Below are 20,854 nucleotides of genomic sequence, written 5' to 3'. Positions count from 1 at the left end.
TTAAGTTCACAAGGGTTCAAGACCCAATTTCGGTCAGAAGAGAGACTTATTATATATATATACATATATTTTTTCTAAACAAAAGACTCATGGCAGGTTTCCTAGCAGACAAACCCAATGCCACAAAATGGTGTAAAGATGCAGAATTAATCTTTTCTGAATCAGATTTTCAACCGGACGATTTAAATTACTCCTTGACAGCAGGTTTCAATTCCCTCACACATCTATATAAGCAACAAATTAGGATAAGTTGGGAAATAGCCTCATTGGAGAATTATTTGAAAAAAAGTTTAATACCCAGGGGACTAAGAATACCAACGACTCCTAGCTCACATATAGAGGAGGAGGAATTTACCAAGGAGTGGGAAGAGGCAGCTAGTCAATGTTCCGCACGCTTCATGCAAATAATATGTAAATTCGAGAACAAGAAATTATCTGAACTTGAAAAAAAGATTGAAAGTGAAGTTGAAAAAATTCAACAACTAAAAACAGATCCAGCCTTTGGCCCTAGTGAAAGCAAACTACAAGCCAACTTAGAGAAATACCAATCTATAATAAAACAAAGAAAACACCAAAAGTTTCTGAGAGATCATAGAGACTTCAAAACGGGTAACGTGTATAAAAGGTTTAATAACAATAAAAAAAGAAGGGTTGACAGTGATCAAATCTCAACCTCTGAGTACGAGTCCAGCGAATCTGAGACAGACCTAACAGCGACCCCCTCCACTTCCAGTGACAGGGGGATTCTCAAAAAAGGGGTTACTTTTTTAGACCACACGCAGGGGGGGGAAAATCGCCCTTACCTGCGACCAAGGCCCAGAAGACAGTTCAACAGAAGGAACCGGTACTAAATGATAGACAGATAGTTAATTTGTCTGGCTATACTCCAACTCAGTCTGAGCTGGACTTATTGGCTAAAGGCCTATCATATATCCCCGTACCACGTTTCGACAAATTCACCTGGGTCAAAGATATCCACCTCTTTGCCCGCAAACTCATTCTGCACAAGAATTATCTCCTGAACGAAGAGAAAAAAGCAAAAAATCTAGGCTTAGAACTTAGGGACTACCGGCTAACCATGATGCTGGCGGAACTACTAGAAGAAAATGATATAACTGATGTAGCCAAATACCCTCAAACAACCCTGAGGAACAAAAGTCGTTATTGCCCGAGATTGGGAGATTCGAAATATGTTGAAACCTTTGTAGAACTCGTATGTGAAGAAATTGAAAAGATCTCACCAAGCGAAACAAGTCACAAACCTAATTCCAACCTTACGACAACAGAGTTTAGGGCCTTAAAGGGTCTACAAGATAACCAAGCCATAACAATTAAACCCTCTGATAAAGGGGGCAATATTGTCATCATGGACACCCAAAATTATGTGGAAATGAATAAACGGATTCTGGAAGATCACACCACTTATAAAATCTTAAAACAAGATCCCACACAAATATTCCTAGAAAAATTAAAAAACATTCTAATACAGGGCTTAGAGAACAATATCATTTCCAAAGATGAGTTTAACTACATGGCTGTGGGCAGTCCTCGTATCTCAACTTTCTACAGTTTACCCAAAATCCACAAACTGTATAAAGTATTAACAGGTAGACCCATTGTCTCAGGGAATGACAATATGACCCAAAATGTTAGTGTTTACCTGGATTATGTTCTGAAACCACTGGTAACGAAACTCCCGTCATACTTGCGGGATACCAAGCAGACCCTATCAGTATTAACCCAGGTTCAGCTACCAACAAATTCCCTAATCTGCAGTCTAGACGTTGAGTCTCTTTACAGCTCAATTCCACACCTACTGGGCATAAAACATACGGAATTTTTCTTGCGCAAGAGAGGAACATACTTGGATAAACACACAGACTTCACATTAAAACTCCTTAATTTTGTGCTAACACACAACTTCTTTTTATTCGATGGAGTGTTCTACCACCAGGTGCAGGGGACTGCTATGGGGACGTCTTGTGCGCCCTCATATGCCAACCTGCACCTGGGTTGGTGGGAGGAACAAATTGTCTTCTCATCTTCCTCCAGAAATCCCCTGACCCAGTACATTCACCTTTGGAAAAGGTATATTGACGATATCATAATTGTCTGGACTGGGTCAGGGGAACAATTTCTCCACTTTGTGCAAGACCTAAATACCAACAACCTAAACCTTAGACTCACTGCTGAGATTGGTACTCCCTCACTGAGCTTTCTGGACCTTCTGGTCTCTCCAGACCATAAAGGTGGAATCCAAACGAATCTGTTTAGAAAAAGCACAGCAACCAATAGCTTGCTAAATTGGGAAAGTCACCACCCTACTCAACAGAAAAAGGGGATCCCAATTGGTCAATACCTGCGCCTGAGACGCAATTGCTCGAATATAGATGACTTCAAGATAAAAGCAAAAGAATTGCGCCAGATGTTCAGGTCAAAGGGATACCCCAACAAATGCCTAAAGAAGGCTTATCACAGGGCATTAATTACAGAACAAGAGAGTCTCCTTAGGGAACAAACAATCCCACCCTCGAGGTCTAAGGAAACAGAGCAAAAACAACTAAGATGCATAGGCACTTTTGATGCCGGTTGGGATCAGGTCAAGACAATCATGAACCGCTTTTGGCCTTTGTTGAAACAGGATGCACAGTTGAAAGATACCCTCCCGTTATATGCCTCCTTAACAGCTAGAAGAGGCAGGAACTTAAAAGACATGCTGGTACATAGCCATTTTCAAGCAAAAAAAGTTCCAACACATTGGCTGTCGAATAAGATCAAGGGCACTTATAAATGTGGAAGGTGTAAAGCCTGCAACCATATAAATATAAACTCCAAAATTTTCAGTGACAGCACCCGCATAGAAAACTTTGAATCCTCATCTTTCTTCAATTGTAACTCTAAAGGAGTAATCTACCTCATTACATGCCAATGTCAACTCATGTATGTAGGGAAGACCTTTAGACCCCTCAAGAAGAGGATCCTCGAACATATTAATTCAGTAAAGACCACGAGGAATATCGAAACTCCTGTCTCTAGACACGTCAAAACAGCCCACAATGGGGACCCTAATGTCCTCAAATTTATGGGCATTGAACTGATCAAACCAGATCAGAGAAAAGGCAACTGGGATCAACGTCTGAGAAGACGCGAATGCTATTGGATATACCGCCTAAAAACATTGTCCCCTAGAGGACTTAACGAAGGGTTTTCATATACCCCTTTTATTTAATAAGTCTCTACGAATAACATCCCTCTGAATCTAGAGCAATATAGTTATTGCCAGATTTTAGCGAGTCCAATTACTTATGAACAGGTATACTCTTTAACGTATAGACATACGATTTTTTAATCACCATAAGCACTAATCTAGAAGGATTTTCTGCCCCCCCCCCCCACCCCCCCTCTCTCTTCACGACTCCTCATGTCTTTACCTTGACAGACAGAGTCACTACCTGGGCCGATTCCATCTCCTCTGAACCTTGCCCACCCCTAAATGAAGGACTAAACATCAATATGAACACACATTGATGCACTTAACCCCATATTCTCTTTCCTATGTTGAGACATAGGAGTTAATACTCTGCTTTCATCCCGACAGAAAGCAAAAGGTAATAAGTACTCGTCCTCACAAGAGGTGAGCCCAGACCTTCAAAAGGATAAAAAGTCTCTGCACCCCTTTAGAGATACCAAATAATAGGATATATACCCCTTTAAATAATGAAGACATAGTGGCGAATAATAAACCCAATCAAAACTCTCATCGTATATATCTACAACTAATAACTAAGTATACTTTAATGGTGTGCAGATTTGTAACATATACCTACACAAAATTGGAATCAGCAGTAAGACAGTTAATTCACACTGTCCCGATAGTTGAAGAGAGACTCTTTATGTCCCACTGTCCACTATGGAACTTATACCTAACTCTCCAATGTTCACTGTCAACAGAAGAATCAGGTAAATGAATGGCACATTTAGCTGCCAACCAGCCTGATTATGCTCCACTGTCCACCACGGAGCTGATACCTAACTCCCAAACTTGTTTCGTTAACAGGAGAGCTAGGTAATTCAATGGGACATTTGGCTGCCAATCACCCTGACGTAGCGGTTCACCCCGCCCACCCTTCTCACACGTGATCGCACCAGCGACACGTCACCGATGACGCCTTTGACGTTCACTTCAGTGATTGGCCAGCCTACATTCAAATACCGAGGGGAGACCGGGCGGCAAATTCTAGCCCCTGACGAAGGAGTATCATACTCCGAAATGCGCGTCGGGTTCCGTTTGCAGGGGGATTCCTCATCCACTGAGCACTCACTGAGCACTATGCACGTGGGAATCCCCTTTTGATCACTTTCATTATTTTTTCTTTTCTTTTTTAATTTGATGTTTGTTCTTTTGAACTTACAAGCTGGACTAGTGTAACGGCAGTTCGAGGGGACAGTTTGCAGGGCTTACTAGCGATAGAACACCCACGAAGGTGTTGGGGGGAGCTTATAGGAGATGAGATTCAGAGGATTACTGGGTATTGTAACCTGACTCTAACATATGAATTATCATACATCCGATTAACCCCTTCACTCCAAAACTATCCTGTGAAGCCTCTGTACAATGGACACTTGAGTTTCCCTTTTTTTCACTGTGCAACTCTGTCCCTCTCCACCTAACCGTCCAACCTCTGTAAAATTCAAAGGTATCTAATCTACTGCGTTTTTCCCCTTAGTTTCTTCTATGTGGACACCAAATAGGGGTATTTACACAGTATAGTATTTTTATACTCTAATTCCTACCCTCTGGTGTTCAAACATATTCATTGGGAATTTCGCAGTGGCTTTCACCAACATCTTTTGGACACTGCTTAATGTATCCTTTCTTTAGTCTGCTTTAATAAAGTTACAGTTTTTACTGTTTATGCCAGGATACATATCTTGCTAGTGTTTCCAATATTGTTGTGTGTTATCTTTAGATACCTAGTTACTTGGACTTTACTGCAGGCATATCTCTATATTTAAATTGCTTTATTTTTTCTCCAATATACCAGGTGGATTGATAGCTCCTTCTCTCTCCTTTGCTTAACCCTGCAGGTGAGAGTGGGGGGAGCTGTCTAATCTGTTCTATCCTTTGTAAATTGTTTATCCATATCTGGGTTCAAGCCCAATCTAGGTGGAACTGGTACCACCACCCTGGCCCGTTACCCCTAGTCTCAGATTCAACAGTTTGCTGGTCAGAGACAGGGGTACTTAGTATCTAATCTTCTCATTCATCGGTGTTTGTTTTTGTCCTGCTTTAACTTTATTATCACATACAGACCTGGTCCCAAAAACTTTAAAGCTGACGCCTTATCTAGGCAATTTGACATTGAATCAGACCTAGAACAAGAGACGTCCCCTATTGTTCCTCCTGAGTGTATAATTTCGTCCACTGTTCTTTCCTTGTCTCTGGTTTGTGATCCCCTCTGCTTTGTGCTATCATGGCGGCTCAATCAGGCACCTTGCAATAAACCTCTAGATAAATTGTGTGTTCCGTTGCTTAAACGAGAGGAGGTGCTGAAGGTATTCCACAACAATGTGGCTGCTGGGCATCCTGGTATTATTAACACTATGCAGAAAGATAAGTCCTGCGCTCACTCTCATCACTGGGCGGCAGCAATGACTACAGTACACATCAGCCCCAATATATAGTAAAAACCAAAGAAAAACAAGTTACCTGCGCTCTCTCCTTAATCCCCATGTATTTTTAAACAAATGGAGGTTTTTTAGTTACCTCCAATGGCCATGAGAGGATGAGCCCACCTGCGAACGTCAAGGCAGACCCCCCTTGGTGGGTCCTAACTCTAACCATTCACCATGTTTCCTTGAGCCTCTGGCAAAAATCTCTAATAAGACAGAAAGGGGTATTTTTTTATATACACCCCTATATATTATTAACCCTTAATAGAGAACACATGGGATGGGCGGCTGCATTGTAACAAGGCTGAGTGATACAAAAAATTGATACAAATGCAGAAAGATAAGTCCTGCGCTCACTCCCATCACTGGGCGGCAGCAATGACTACAGTACACATCAGCCCCAATATATAGTAAAAACCAAAGAAAAACAAGTTACCTGCGCTCTCTCCTTAATCCCTATGTATTTTTAAACAAATGGAGGTTTTTTTAGTTACCTCCAATGGCCATGAGAGGATGAGCCCACCTGCCAATGTCAAGGCAGACCTGCCACTGTCTCGAGATCATTTGGGTGGGATTCACTCAGGATAGATATCAAAGTGGAGGCCTGTTCCTAATACATTTCCATGTGGATTATTACATCTGCTTCCTACACCTAGTGTTCCATGGTCTCATTTGTCTATGGATTTCATCGTTGAACTTCCGAATTCTAATGGTTATACCTTATGGTGGTTAACTGCTTTTCAAAAATGGTAGTTCCTAGCCTTGGGAAAATCAGCACTACTGCAGTATGGAAGGCAAGTACTGCCGTGCAGTATCCGGTTTCAACGCCAGACTCCAGCAGCGACTACAGGATGTCCTGCACAGTATGGAGTACCCTATCCCAGAGGATAGAGAGACAGAGTGGAGGGTGGCGCTTTGAACCGATCTCTGGAAGGAGGACCTTGACAAAATTCTACCCTTTCGGAGTGAGGAAATTCTGACCACCATCCAGCGCCAAGCGGAACAGCTAGAGCTGCGGATGCCGTTCCTGGGAAACCAGCCCTCAGAAGAATGGGTAAGCGAAATGGAGACGCTAGTTGAGACTGAAGTGTGGCTGGATGATTCATACCAGGCCCTGCGGTGGCATGCCTACCTCCTCTACACATGGCTGATTGAATATAAGTGTATTGAGGGGGGAGACTACGATTGCCCTGGTTTGTTGTGGGAGACTTTTGAAACTAGTCTCTGGTTCAGAGAAACCGACATTGCTCACTTCTGGTCCATCCGAGCAGAGCGGGTAAACATCTGGGACCTTACTGAGATCGCTGCCATACAGCCAGACCTGTCCTGTCTGGCCAACCTGGAGTGGGAGCTCGAGCAGGACTATGCTCGCCTATTTAGCCGGGTAACGCCGCCTGTCTCTAACATGATGGGGCTTATGGACTGTATACCACCGGGAGCGTTGAGTTTTGTCCCTCCTCCCCAGCAACTAAGCCTGTCATCAGGAGGCCTGGACACTGTACCACCTACTTACCAACCAGAGATAGAAGACCTTATTGACTGGTTCTGGGAAGACCCCCAGTTGGCAGGTGGAGATGGGACTGAGGTCTCTCCACCGGCCCTACAGGGATGCTGGGCAGCCGGCCCAGATCTCCAACCCTAGATGGAGATGTTCGGAGTGGGGACAATGTGAGGTCCAGGGAACAGAGACACCTGGTATTGTTCCCCAGCGACAGCATGCGTCGCAGAGAGAGAAGTGTTCCGTCCTTCCTCCCCAGCGGCAGAGTATGTTATTGGGAGAAGGGACAGTCGGCCTCTCTCCCAGCGGCAGAGTGTGTTACAGGGAGGGGACACAGTCCGTGTCTCTCATCAGCGGCAGACAGAGTCACAGGGAGAGGAGAGTATCGTCCTCCATCTGCAGAGGCAGGGTGAGTTACCGGGAGTGGAGACGGCTGGTCTCCCTCCCCAGCGGCAGAGTGTATTATTGGAAGAGGAGATGGTCGGTGTCTCTCCCCAGCGGCCGACAGAGTTACAGGTAGTGGAGACGGTCGGTCTCACTCCCCGGCAGCAGTATGCATCACAGGGAGAGGAGTGTATCGTCTTCTCTCCCCAGCGGCAGTGGAGTGGGAGTGGAGACTCCTATACAGGGAGTGGAGACAGTCGGTCTCACCCCCCCAGCGTCAGCCAGAGAAACCCAGGCACGGATGAAGGAAACTGCACCCACCGTCCCCAGCGACAACTTTATCCAACCAGGGGGGAGGGCATCCAAGTTGTTTCCCCGCAGGACACTGGATATACAAATGGGCACTTGTGTCATGGGGGCTGTCTGGATGACTACACCTTTTGGGAAAGGCCCACAGACTATCACAGACCCAGACTGATTGGAGGTCTGGGGTATGGATAGTTTCCCCGGAGGGGGAAGATATGTGGCGAAAGTAACCTCGCCACTGGTTCTAGGAGGGGCCTGTTTGCCAGCCTCCTACCCTGTGGCTATGGCCCCTATGTTAAACCCTGGTCGAAACCACTGTTTGTGCCTTGGGGTGTCTAGACTGAATTCCCCATTTGGCTCCAGGAAGGAGCAGTTCCAGGGCCCCAGTCAAGCCATGGCGACTGTGGGCAGAAGTGCTGCAGTTTGTCCCCTGTTCCAGCTAGAAAGCAGTCCTTGGCGGAGGTACCAAGCCGGGGTACAGGGAGCTTTTGTGGTATCAGAGAGTGTGTTCCTGATCGTATAATTCTGTTTTTTTTTTTTTTACTTTGGCTTCATTTTGACTTCCCTGATTTCTGATATCCTTGACTTTTGGCTTTCCCTCATCGTTGTGTCTCATTCTGTATCCCTGACCTCGGCAAGTATTTTGACTATTCTTGGGTACGTTAAGTCTGGCCATTCTAAGGTCCGGTGAGGCGTTATCCTTAGTCCAAGATGCAATACTATTTCTGCATGCTGGATCAACTAGTAATCCTGACACCCACCCCAATTAAGCCCCTATGCCTCCATTGCAACCACTACTGCCTATATCTCTTCTAGGACTTATTACTACCTCATCCCTAGTTAGCCCTGTATGCACCCACCTCAGCTTCTATCTCCCTCTGTATCCACTTCAGCCCCTAAGTCCCCGTACATACTACAGCCCCTATGCCCCCTGCTCCCACTGAAGCCCCTATTCCTTCCTGCACCTAATACAGACTCAATCCCCCCATGTCTGCTCTACAGGCACACACTACAGTCCCTATCCCCCCTAGCACACACTGCAGCCCTTATTCTCCTCACACCACTTACTGCAGACTCTATATCTCCATATATTTCTATGATATTTCTGAGAGCGGGGCCTGACTTTGAAGATGGCTACATAAATTCTGCTTAAAACGGCTCAAAATCCAGTACGGTCTGCTATTTTACTGATGCAGACTCTCCGGGTCCTGAAAATGTATTGGGAAAGCACTTTTGTGCTTTGCGGCCCACCAGGGTTTGCTCGTTGGTGCAGAAAGACGGCCTATCTCCAGCCTGAGACTGCGCGTCCCGAAGTGAATCTTCTAAGCCCTGTAAACCCCCATCTGGACCAGAGGGTTTATTCCGGTCCCCTATTACCTCACTGCAGCCCAAGCCTTAATATCTGCTGTTCCTGTGACCGCATGGAACATCAAAGGTGGCCAAGTTTGATAGAATATGCCATGAGTTCTGGTCCAGAATATCCGTCCATCCTCACACTCCTCCCTCACCTGTCACATCACAGAGCGAGCAGCCAGTTCAGCTCGCAATCCCTCTTCTGGGCTCAGAGCCCATGTGGAGTCATGTCCACCCTGTCGTCCATGCACACAAAGGGTGCTTTGAATCCTGGAGCTCGTGCGAACCCGAGGTCCTGCCACATGGATGATGAGGTCCCCTGGACAAGAGGCACTGGCTACCCCTGTGGCCCAAGCTCCGGGTGGTGAGAAAATACAGCATGCCTTCTAATCTTGGGGTACACATCTGCTGTTTGCTGCAACTATTTGAATGGGACGAGAGATGCAGCAATTTACGGTGTTGGGATGTATTATCTATAGTGCCCAAAATGTGATATCGGATTACTGAATGAGGCAGCAAATTTACATACTTCAGCACCTATTTCCTAGTTATGCAGTGACTTATGTTTTACTTGTGTTTTCCTGACGTTTCCTCTTTATATCTCTTATCTTATTGTACCCACATCTTAACTATCATAGTTATAGCACAACTATCATCATGCTTTAGCACAACTACTCTTAAATTCCTAGCTAATCAAGATAGCCTTTACTACTAACGAACATTTGATATAACCTTAAGTTACCAAGCCTGGTCACTTTATATTATTTGTAATCATAAAACAAAAACTGAGGTACTACTAAGCAGATGTGAATTCTCATGTGATATTTGTACAATGCGTGTTGAATATCTTACTGTCAGGATCCTGACAACCAAGAAATTGTTTTATTTTATTGATTCAGTTCCTGTTTCCCGCCTCTAGTGGCCTCCCTAGCCATTAGTCAATCCTCAGTTGCTCTCACCTGCTTCATATAATTTTCCAAGTCTGCTATAAAAGGCCACACCCAACTCTTCTCATGGCCTTTACAATGAAGTCAGTGTGCTGAGATAAAACATCCTGTGTCCTGGCTCCTGAAGACCTCCTGATTCTCTATTGAGACTCTGTGAGTCCCGTCGCCGGAATCTTCCTGAAACTCTTATCTTCAACTTCTGCAACTCTGCAAAATCCTGTAAGCAACCTGTACCATATTATACTGGAATCTACTTACCTGTCTCAACTGCTGCAACTCTGCATAATCCTGTAAGCAACTTGTATTACATTATAATGGAATCTACTTACCTGTCTCAACTGCTGCAACTCTGCATAATCCTGTAAGCAACCTTTACTATATTATACTGAAAGTACTTACCAGCTTTAACTATTTCAAACCTGTATCATCCTGAACCTGGCTGCAGGGTGACATTCCACAAACTACTAATCTATTTAGAAATAACATCAAACCTAGTTGTATATAAAAGACTTTATTCATTTACTTTCAAAGTATCCTTTTTGTGGCATATTGCCTTAATTCTTACTTTCAAGTAAATTGTTATGTCTAAAAAGACAAAGTTTCAACCCATAACCCTGGAAATTGTCTCCTCTCTGAACTTGCCCAGGAACATGACACTTACTGCTTGTCATATCCTTATACTAACCTCAATAAAAAAAGATTGACAGTAAATATATATATATATATATATCTATGACATTTCTAGTAATTTGTGTGTGTTTCATTGTGTGTATATCTTGTATATTATTTCTCACATTTGATAAATGACCTGTGTTTGTTTAGTGCAGCAGAAGCAAATTTAATGACACAATTTTTTTGCATTTGCTGGAAACTTGTCTCTGGTGTTCCCATAAGTGGAATATCATTTGGCAAATGAAGGGACAGGGTTAAGAGAGGCGGAGGTGATTGTATTTGTGGGTGTATGGGGAAGCTAGAAAATGGTTTTGTAAGGGACCCTGTTATTTATAATGGCAGCCCTATAGGGAGGGGTATAAACAATTTACCCCACAAACATCTGCTGTACAGTTGGATAAAATAAGACGCCATGGACCAAAATGAATGGCTTCACATTGATGGAGCTTGCTTCTGGTGAGGGAGGGTATCTCGGAAGCTGCAAGCAGCATTTCTTTCAAGTTACATGTATTAAGTTTTTGCTAATTTTTTGTATTGTACAGCAAATGGGCATTACAGTACTCTAATATACAAATAGTTTCAACAAGAACATATTCTAAGCTGTGCATTTTCAGGATTTTGGAAAGTAAGCATTTACTTTTGTATTTTGTATTAAATAGTTACATAGTTGAAAAGAGACTTGCGTCCATCAAGTTCAGCCTTCCTCACATATGTTTTTTGCTGTTGATCCAAAAGTAGGCAAAAAAATCTAGTCTGAAGCGCTTCCAATTTTGCAACAAACTAGGAAAAAATTCCTTCTTGACCCCAAAATAGCAGTCAGATGTCTCCGTGGATCAAGCAGCTATTACCCCACTAATTAGAATTATAGTATTGTTTTATAAAAGTTATTTTCTAATGTATTATATATATAATTAATTAGAAATAAGGTATTTTCTCTATTGGGTTTTAAACTACTTATTATAAAATGTAGTAACTATGCACATGATAAATAAACATTTTAATTTGTTATGAGCTAATCGTGTAGCATTTAAATATTACATTTCTTCTCCATCTACCCACATGCTATAGTGATTAAAATATTATTTTAAAAAATGCATTATTAAAAAATACATGAAGAACATCCAACACTTAGCGGTGTCATACATTGTGTGTTTGCAGGTTTGCAAGAAGACAAAGCACTGCTCATGAAAGAGAAAACAAGTTTGCAGAAAACTGAAAAACTGTCTCATTCTCAACATTGTTCCACGCCATGTGTCACTTTAGAAATGGAAACAAACACGACTACAGTAGATGTTCCTTCATGGAAAATATCAGAAGAGTTTTCCATAGATGAGAAGGAGAGAGAAAATGCTGAATCAGAATTCTTTCTATTGGATGAAACCAGCGAAAATAAGTCAATGTTAAAGCCAAACTTAACATTAGACCACGGCAACCTGATTACAACTAATTCTAAAGAAACTCAAAAGGAGGACACAGGCATGTTTTATCCACAAACATCATCAAAAGATGCATCTGATCTGCTTAGCACATTTATTGCGCTTAGATGTAGACAAGTTGAAAGTGATTCTGAGAAAATATATACGGAAAACCTCGCTCTTCCTGGTATGAAAGATCTCATTGAATTCTTTGTTTGTTTTTAATTCTTTATTTTAATTTTAAATTTAAAAAGGTAATATTGGGTAATGTATTGGTAAAGACAAAAGTACAATCATGATCAGAGGTAAACGTATTGAATAATACAGAACAGTTTAGGCCACAGATGTACAACATGCCTGTGTTGTGGATGGGGATTTGTTTACTCTGTAACTGGAACGGAAGCAGCCGTGTTTATCCTGTGCTTTCGACTGACCAGGCTTTTGGGGTATAGTGAGTGGTCACTAGGCCGGTCTGAAGGGATTAATGCTCTGGAGGGCCTCCCCTTCTCTCTCCTGTGGAGGGTAGGTAACCTCCTCACACGCTAGTGTAGGTTTTGGTCATCCAATGCCCGTGTCATAGAGTAAGGGTCCAGATTAGTTTGTCATTTAATGTTGCACAGGGGTCTGTCATGTTTCTATTATTATTATTATTATTATTATTATCATCATTATCATTATTATGTTATTAATATAGCACCATCAAATTCCGCAGCTCTTTACAATGGGTGGATGAACAGACATGTAGTTGTAGAAAAAAAGAAAACACATAAAAGATGCTCGGGTGTTCCTCTTGAGAGAGAGGGGGAGGAACTACCAAGCAAGCCGGTAAAGTTACAGGTGGTAAGTGCACATAGATATAATACCTAGTAAATCTTAGAATCTAGAGCCCAATAAGCAGGAGAAAATAGGTGGGTAGGGGCAAAGTAGCAGAGCAATGTTGAATATATTTGCTACAGTACATAAAAAGTATCTCTATAGCCACTGAAAAAACATATGAACTTTATTGAACTGTTAAGGAAAAGAGATACAGTAGCAATTATGTATCAACAAATAGAGAGCTTTCTAAGTCCTCGAATTACCTATAATATCAACCCTTGGTGCCGAAATGAAATCGTTATTCTAAGTTTTGTTACCAAGGGAGTTTATAGGTAGAGGTCCCCTTGAACAAAATAAATCCTTCAGATGTCTCTGAGTAGTAAATAAATAGGGAGATATACCCCCTGATACATATACAATGTTAAATCTTGAAGGATGTATATACCAAATACTCATGTAGTATTGAAATAGACAGAGATATAGGGTGTCTAATTAACACAGTGGGACAGCGAAATCAAAGTAAATGACGACAATCGAATCTAATATAGCAAGTGAAGGCTGTCTCCTGATCTAGGCTATTTCCCTTACTTCTGCTAATAAACACCTTCGTGGGTGTTCTAGGCTAAGTCATTAAACTAGATAGTATTGTCCTGTTAGATTGTCAGGATCGGGACAGGGATCCAACACGCAGAGTACAAACAGTAGCCAGATACGTATACCGGACCTTAGAATGGCCGGACTAACGTAAGTAGTACAGTAGAGAATGGTCAAAGACAAGCCGAGGTCGAGGGTAACAGAAGACAGGTAAGCGAGAGACAAGCCGAATCAAGGGTAACAGAGATAAGCAGAGTAGAGCAAACAAGCCGGGTCAAAACCAAAAGGGATAACTAGAATACACGAGCACTGAGTGACTAGAACAAGCTAGAACCACGACAGGGCAATGAGCTAATGAAAGAAGCACTGTTAAATGCCCTGTTCAGATAAGTAAACACGCCTCCGAGGCGTCCTGATTGGTCCTGAAGCAATTGAGTGACAGGTCGTTCCGGGTTGGCGTCCAGACGTTGACTTCCGGACGTCATGCTATAAAAGGGAGTCACTCCCTCGCGGCCGGCTTTGCATGACCGGATAAACCGCGAGGAAGGGGGAAATCAGACCGTCCGGATGGATGAACGGCTAAGTCTCTACCTCTTTCGGAGGTAGAGACCTCAGGTACCCTGACATAGATATAGTTAGACTCTAGAAGAAATAGTTAGAGAGATATAGAAAATCATAACCATGTGGTAAGAAAAAGGAAGGAGGATTCCTTTAGTGCATCGTGAATAGTGTGGTGAGCTGTGCCGAGGTCCAGTGACTCGGAATCCCCCCCAATAAGTGATCCGACGCGCGTTTCGGAGTAAGCAACTCCTTCGTCAGGGATAAGAATTGCCGCCCAAATACTCCCGGTATTTAAATCGCCTTTGGCCAATCATGGGGAAGATCCTCGTATCGTCATTAGTGACGTGACGCTAAGTTCAACATGGGTGGAGCTGGATTCCGTTTCGTCAGATGATTGACTGACTGGGAATCCGTAGTGGAGAATCGATATTCTGAAATTTTGAACTTATCTGAGGTGCGAGTAGCTTTATAACAATTATGTCCGTATTTTTAGGGCCATATAAGTTAGACAGCTCAGTGTCTACAGGCATATAGCCGAGACAATGAACTGTTTGTGTGGATGTAAAGATCCCACTGAATTCTGGAAAGTAAAGTAGGAAAATGAGGGTTTATTTACAAGCTAGATATTCCAATCGAGGTAGATCTTACTGTTAACACCACATAATCTAGATAGACATATCTAGGTGTATATTTGAAGTGGTGAGCTCTTTAAATCATTAAAAACTTACCCCAAAGTTATAGGGGATAGGGAATTGTAATGTCTATCTTCCAATCGAAATTGATCTCATCTTAATATGTGACATTTGACGCAATTCTCTTGCTTGTGTTTTGAAATCTTCTAAGTCCGAGCAGTTGCGGGCCAATACCTACGTTTAAGACGCAACTGCTCGGACTTAGAAGATTTCAAAACACAAGCAAGAGAATTGCGTCAAATGTTCAGGTCCAAAGGATACCCCAACAAATGCCTGAAGAAGGCATACCATAGGGCTCTCATAACCGAACAGGAAGACCTACTACGAGAAAAAGAAGTCTCCCCTTCAACATCAATAGAAGCCGAACCAAAACAACTTAGGTGTATTGCCACCTTTGATGCCGGCTGGGATCAAGTCAAAGCAATCATGAATCGCTTTTGGCCTCTATTAAGACAAGACACATACCTTAGAGACGTCCTCCCCTCCTATGCTACTCTGACAGCCAGAAGGGGTAACAATTTGAAAGATTTGCTGGTACACAGTCACTTTCAGCCTAACAAATCACCCACACATTGGCTGTCAGAAAAAATTAAAGGCACCTACAAATGTGGCAGATGTAAAGCCTGTGTGTACATCAATACCAAATCAAAAGAATTTAACAACAGCTCCAATACGGAAAGTTTCAAATCACTCTCACTAATGACGATACGAGGATCTTCCCCATGATTGGCCAAAGGCGATTTAAATACCAGGAGTATTTGGGCGGCAATTCTTATCCCTGACGAAGGAGTTGCTTACTCCGAAACACGCGTCGGATCACTTATTGGGGGGGATTCCGAGTCACTGGACCTCGGCACAGCTCACCACACTATTCACGATGCACTAAAGGAATCCTCCTTCCTTTTTCTTACCACATGGTTATGATTTTCTATATCTCTCTAACTATTTCTTCTAGAGTCTAACTATATCTAACAGGACAATACTATCTAGTTTAATGACTTAGCCTAGAACACCCACGAAGGTGTTTATTAGCAGAAGTAAGGGAAATAGCCTAGATCAGGAGACAGCCTTCACTTGCTATATTAGATTCGATTGTCGTCATTTACTTTGATTTCGCTGTCCCACTGTGTTAATTAGACATCCTATATCTCTGTCTATTTCAATACTACATGAGTATTTGGTATATACATCCTTCAAGATTTAACACTGTATATGTATCAGGGGGTATATCTCCCTATTTATTTACTACACAGAGACATCTGAAGGATTTATTTTGTTCAAGGGGACCTCTACCTATAAACTCCCTTGGTAACAAAACTTAGAATAACGATTTCATTTCGGCACCAAGGGTTGATATTATAGGTAATTAGAGGACTTAGAGAGCTCTCTATTTGTTGATACATAATTGCTACTGTATCTCTTTTCCTTAACAGTTCAATAAAGTTCATATGTTTTTTCAGTGGCTATAGAGATACTTTTTATGTACTGTAGCAAATATATTCAACATTGCTCTGCTACTTTTCCCCTACCCACCTATTTTCTCCTGTTTGTTGGGCTCTAGATTCTAAGATTTACTAGGTATTATATCTATGTGCACTTACCACCTGTAACTTTACCGGCTTGCTTGGTAGTTCCTCCCCCTCTCTCTCAAGAGGAACACCCGAGCATCTTTAATGTGTTTTCTTTTTTTCTACAATTAAAGGGTTCATGCCCAGATTGGGTGGAGCTGGTACCACCCATCCTGACCGTTTTTTTTTTCCTAGCCACAGATCTGACGTTTTGCCAGTCTGCGACCAAGGAGAAAATACATCTTTATTTTTATATTTGGTGACATGTAGTTGTAACCAGACAAGTTGGACACACAAGAACACATGGGTTGAGGGCCCTGCTCAATGAGCTTACATGCTAGAGGGAGTGGGGTAAAATGACACAAAAAGGTAAGGATAGTATTAGTCTAGTGACAGTTGCAGAAGAGGAATCAGTCAGGAGCTATTAGCAATTAAGGTCTGTTAATTGGGTGAGGAGGGAGGGTCGAGGGTCTTGTTTATGCTGGGATTCTAAGCGGTGTATTTCCCCTATGGTGTCTGTAATCTGTTGGATCCGCAGTTTCTTTCTGGCGGTCGCCATGCTAATTAACTTCCCTTAAATCATGGTCTTATGGGCCACCTAGAGGGTTATAGGGGATGTCGTCAAGAGAGCGTTCAGTTCAAAGTATTGTTCTTGGACAGTGTTTCCGTTATTTCAATGTCATGAAATAGCAAAGGGTTAAGGCTCCAGGACCAGGGCCAGGTCAGGTTGGGGATATTTAGTGTTAAAGAGATGTCAGCATGGTCTGACCAGGTTATCGAGCCAATGCTGGAGAAGGTAACCTGAGAGAGGACGTTGGGGGCCACTAGGAAGTGATCGATTCGGTAATACGTCTTGTGCAAATAAAATGTGAAGTCGGAGGAAGGGTTGTGACGAACGGAGCCTCGTCACGTGTTCTTGGAGGGGCCTGCTGGCCAGCCTCTTACCAAAAGACTATGGGCCCTTTAAATAACTGTCTGAACAGACTTGGTTCATGGGACTTTATATTTGGTTTGGGAACCGAACAGCTGCACGAACTGGAGACCACCCTGGAACTTTTTAAGCTTAATTGCTACTTAGTATTAATTTCCACTGCAGTGTTCTAAGTGTTAACCTGGGTGGCTGCAATTCCTATGGATGACCACGAGGTGGCAGCCATTTTGTTCGCATGAATGCAGGCAGCGGCGTTTGGGCATGAATCTCATGGAATTGAAAACGGACACAAACTCCTGAACACCGCTGGACTTCCAGCAGCGCCTGCGGTCGGTTCCACAACACTTGGAAAAGCGCTGTTCAGTGGAAACATTCTCATGAACAAGGGGATCAAGCTCCAGGGTAAGACCATTGACTCTCTGTTCTGTAGTTTGTTTGTTTTTAAACTACCGAACTAGACCGACCGCAAGCCCTGATTCTCTGGAACTGGTTTGGGCATGGGACCATGCGGGCGGTCAGTCAAAATTAAGACTTCCAGGAAATTCCTGAATCCCTGAACTGATCTGTGTGATTTTTGGATATGTTGGTTACCCAGATCAGGGCTATCAGGGGATGTAACTTTTTTGTGGGCGTTTTTTGTGTTTTAAGGTATTTTTGGGGGGTTTGTAAAAATGTTTTTTTTTTTTTCTGTGCTATGAAATAATTGGATTATATTAGTACATAGTGTTGTCGCGAACCCGGAACTTCCGCAAATGTTCGCGAACCGCCATTGACTTCAATGGGCAGGCGAATTTTAAAAACAACAGGGACTCTTTCTGGCCACAATAGTGATGGAAAAGTTGTTTCAAGGGGACTAACACCTGGACTGTGGCATGCCAGAGGGGGATCCATGGCAAAACTCCCATGGAAAATTGCACAGTTGATGCAGAGTCTGCTTTTAATCCATAAAGGGCAGAAATCACCTAACATTGACACCTGTCCTCAAAGCCCAGCCCTGATACACACTGACACAGAGCAGAATAGAGACTGTTCCCCCTACATAGGGTCACTTGGCAGATATGGATTGACACCTGTCCTCAAAACCCCTGATACACACTGACACAGAGCAGAATAGAGACTGTTCCCTGTCCACAGAGACCATGATACACACTGACACAGAGCAGAATAGAGACTGTTCACCGTCCACAGAGACCATGATACACACTGACACAGAGCAGAATAGAGACTGTTCCCCCTACATAGGGTCACTTGGCAGATATGGATTGACACCTATCCTAATGATCCCTGATACACACTGACACAGAGCAGAATAGGGACTGTTCCCCCTACATAGGGTCACTTGGCAGATATGGATTGACACCTGTCCTCAAAACCCCTGATACACACTGACACAGAGCAGAATAGGGACTGTTCCTCCTACATAGGGTCACTTGGCAGAAATGGATTGACACCTATCCTAATGATCCCTGATACACACTGACACAGAGCAGAATAGAGACTGTTCCCCCTACATAGGGTCACTTGGCAGATATGGATTGACGCCTATCCTAATGATCCCTGATACACACTGACACAGAGCAGACTAGAGACTGTTCCCCCTACATAGGGTCACTTGGCAGATATGGATTGACACCTGTCCTCAAAACCCCTGATACACACTGACACAGAGCAGAATAGAGACTGTTCCCCCTACATAGGGTCACTTGGCAGATATGGATTGACACCTGTCCTCAAAACCCCTGATACACACTGACACAGAGCAGAATAGGGACTGTTCCCCCTACATAGGGTCACTTGGCAGATATGGATTGACACCTATCCTAATGATCCCTGATACACAGTGACACAGAGCAGAATAGAGACTGTTCCCCCTACATAGGGTCACTTGGCAGATATGGATTGACACCTATCCTAATGATCCCTGATACACACTGACACAGAGCAGAATAGAGACTGTTCCCCCTACATAGGGTCACTTGGCAGATATGGATTGACACCTGTCTTCAAAACCCCTGATACACACTGACACAGAGCAGAATAGGGACTGTTCCCCCTACATAGGGTCACTTGGCAGATATGGATTGACACCTGTCCTCAAAACCCCTGATACACACTGACACAGAGCAGAATAGGGACTGTTCCCCCTACATAGGGTCACTTGGCAGATATGGATTGACACCTATCCTAATGATCCCTGATACACAGTGACACAGAGCAGAATAGGGACTGTTCCTCCTACATAGGGTCACTTGGCAGATATGGATTGACACCTATCCTAATGATCCCTGATACACACTGACACAGAGCAGAATAGAGACTGTTCCCCCTACATAGGGTCACTTGGCAGATATGGATTGACACCTATCCTAATGATCCCTGATACACACTGACACAGAGCAGAATAGAGACTGTTCCCCCTACATAGGGTCACTTGGCAGATATGGATTGACAAATCCCTGACAAACAGCTACCACATGCAAGGAAGGCAGCAGGGGCGCAAATGACCCACTCCCGACACGGGAAGGTAGTGACGACAAATAACAATACAGGACTCTTTAGATTTTCCAGACCCTGGGGTTGACATTAGTCCAGATTTACATCTTGTGACCCATGAGGATGTTCCAGGCACTACTTGTGAAATAAAGACAGATAATAAAGTGAATGATCCTTCTCCTTGGGACTTGCACCCTGTCGTTGAAGGTGGAGTAGGCAATGGCAAGAGCATGCTGTGGGTAGTCAGTGCAAACACTCTCTTCCCGGTGAATAATGAGGAGACTAACTATGATGACGTTATTTGCATTGAAAGTCATGATGCCAGAGATCTTTTGAAACCATATGGAAGGAACGAATTGGTTAAAAGAAAGGCAAGAGACCACCTGCATATAGACAAGAATACGCATAAGAGAAAGAAGAGAACAGGTGAAAAAGAGAAGCTGCAGACTGCCTATCTGCAAATAGTTGAGTTATGTCCATAAGATCTCCGTGTTACCACAGTGCAGACTCTGTTTGATACACTACTGAGGAGAGTCAGAGAAACCCCAGATCTTCACGTATTGGATGAGTCGGTGCGTGGAGTTGCAGAGAACGTAGAACAAGAAATATTTAAACTTTTCCTGTGTACTGACAGCAGATATACATAGGGTCACTTGGCAGATATGGATTGACACCTGTCCTCAAAACCCCTGATACACACTGACACAGAGCAGAATAGAGACTGTTCCCTGTCCACAGAGACCATGATACACACTGACACAGAGCAGAATAGGGACTGTTACCCCTACATAGGGTCACTTGGCAGATATAGATTGACAAATCCCTGACAAACAGCTACCACATGCAAGGAAGGCAGCAGGGGCGCAAATGACCCACTCCCGACGCGGGAAGGTAGTGACGACAAATAACAATACAGGACTCTTTAGAGGCCCTGTAATTGTAATCAGTCCA

The 20,854-nt window shown here is 43.3% G+C and overlaps 1 protein-coding gene across 1 annotated transcript in view; it reads right to left on the bottom strand.

Moving 5' to 3' along the window:
- SMC2 (structural maintenance of chromosomes 2) overlaps window positions 1–20,854 on the bottom strand; it is a 446,565-nt gene that overhangs the window by 42,649 nt on the left and 383,062 nt on the right. The gene's annotated exons all lie outside the window — the stretch shown is intronic.

Source organism: Pelobates fuscus, chromosome 5 (genome assembly GCF_036172605.1).
Source record: "Pelobates fuscus isolate aPelFus1 chromosome 5, aPelFus1.pri, whole genome shotgun sequence".
In the NCBI taxonomy this organism is placed as follows: Eukaryota; Metazoa; Chordata; class Amphibia; order Anura; family Pelobatidae; genus Pelobates; species Pelobates fuscus.
This window is presented reverse-complemented; position numbering and strand designations above follow the sequence as displayed.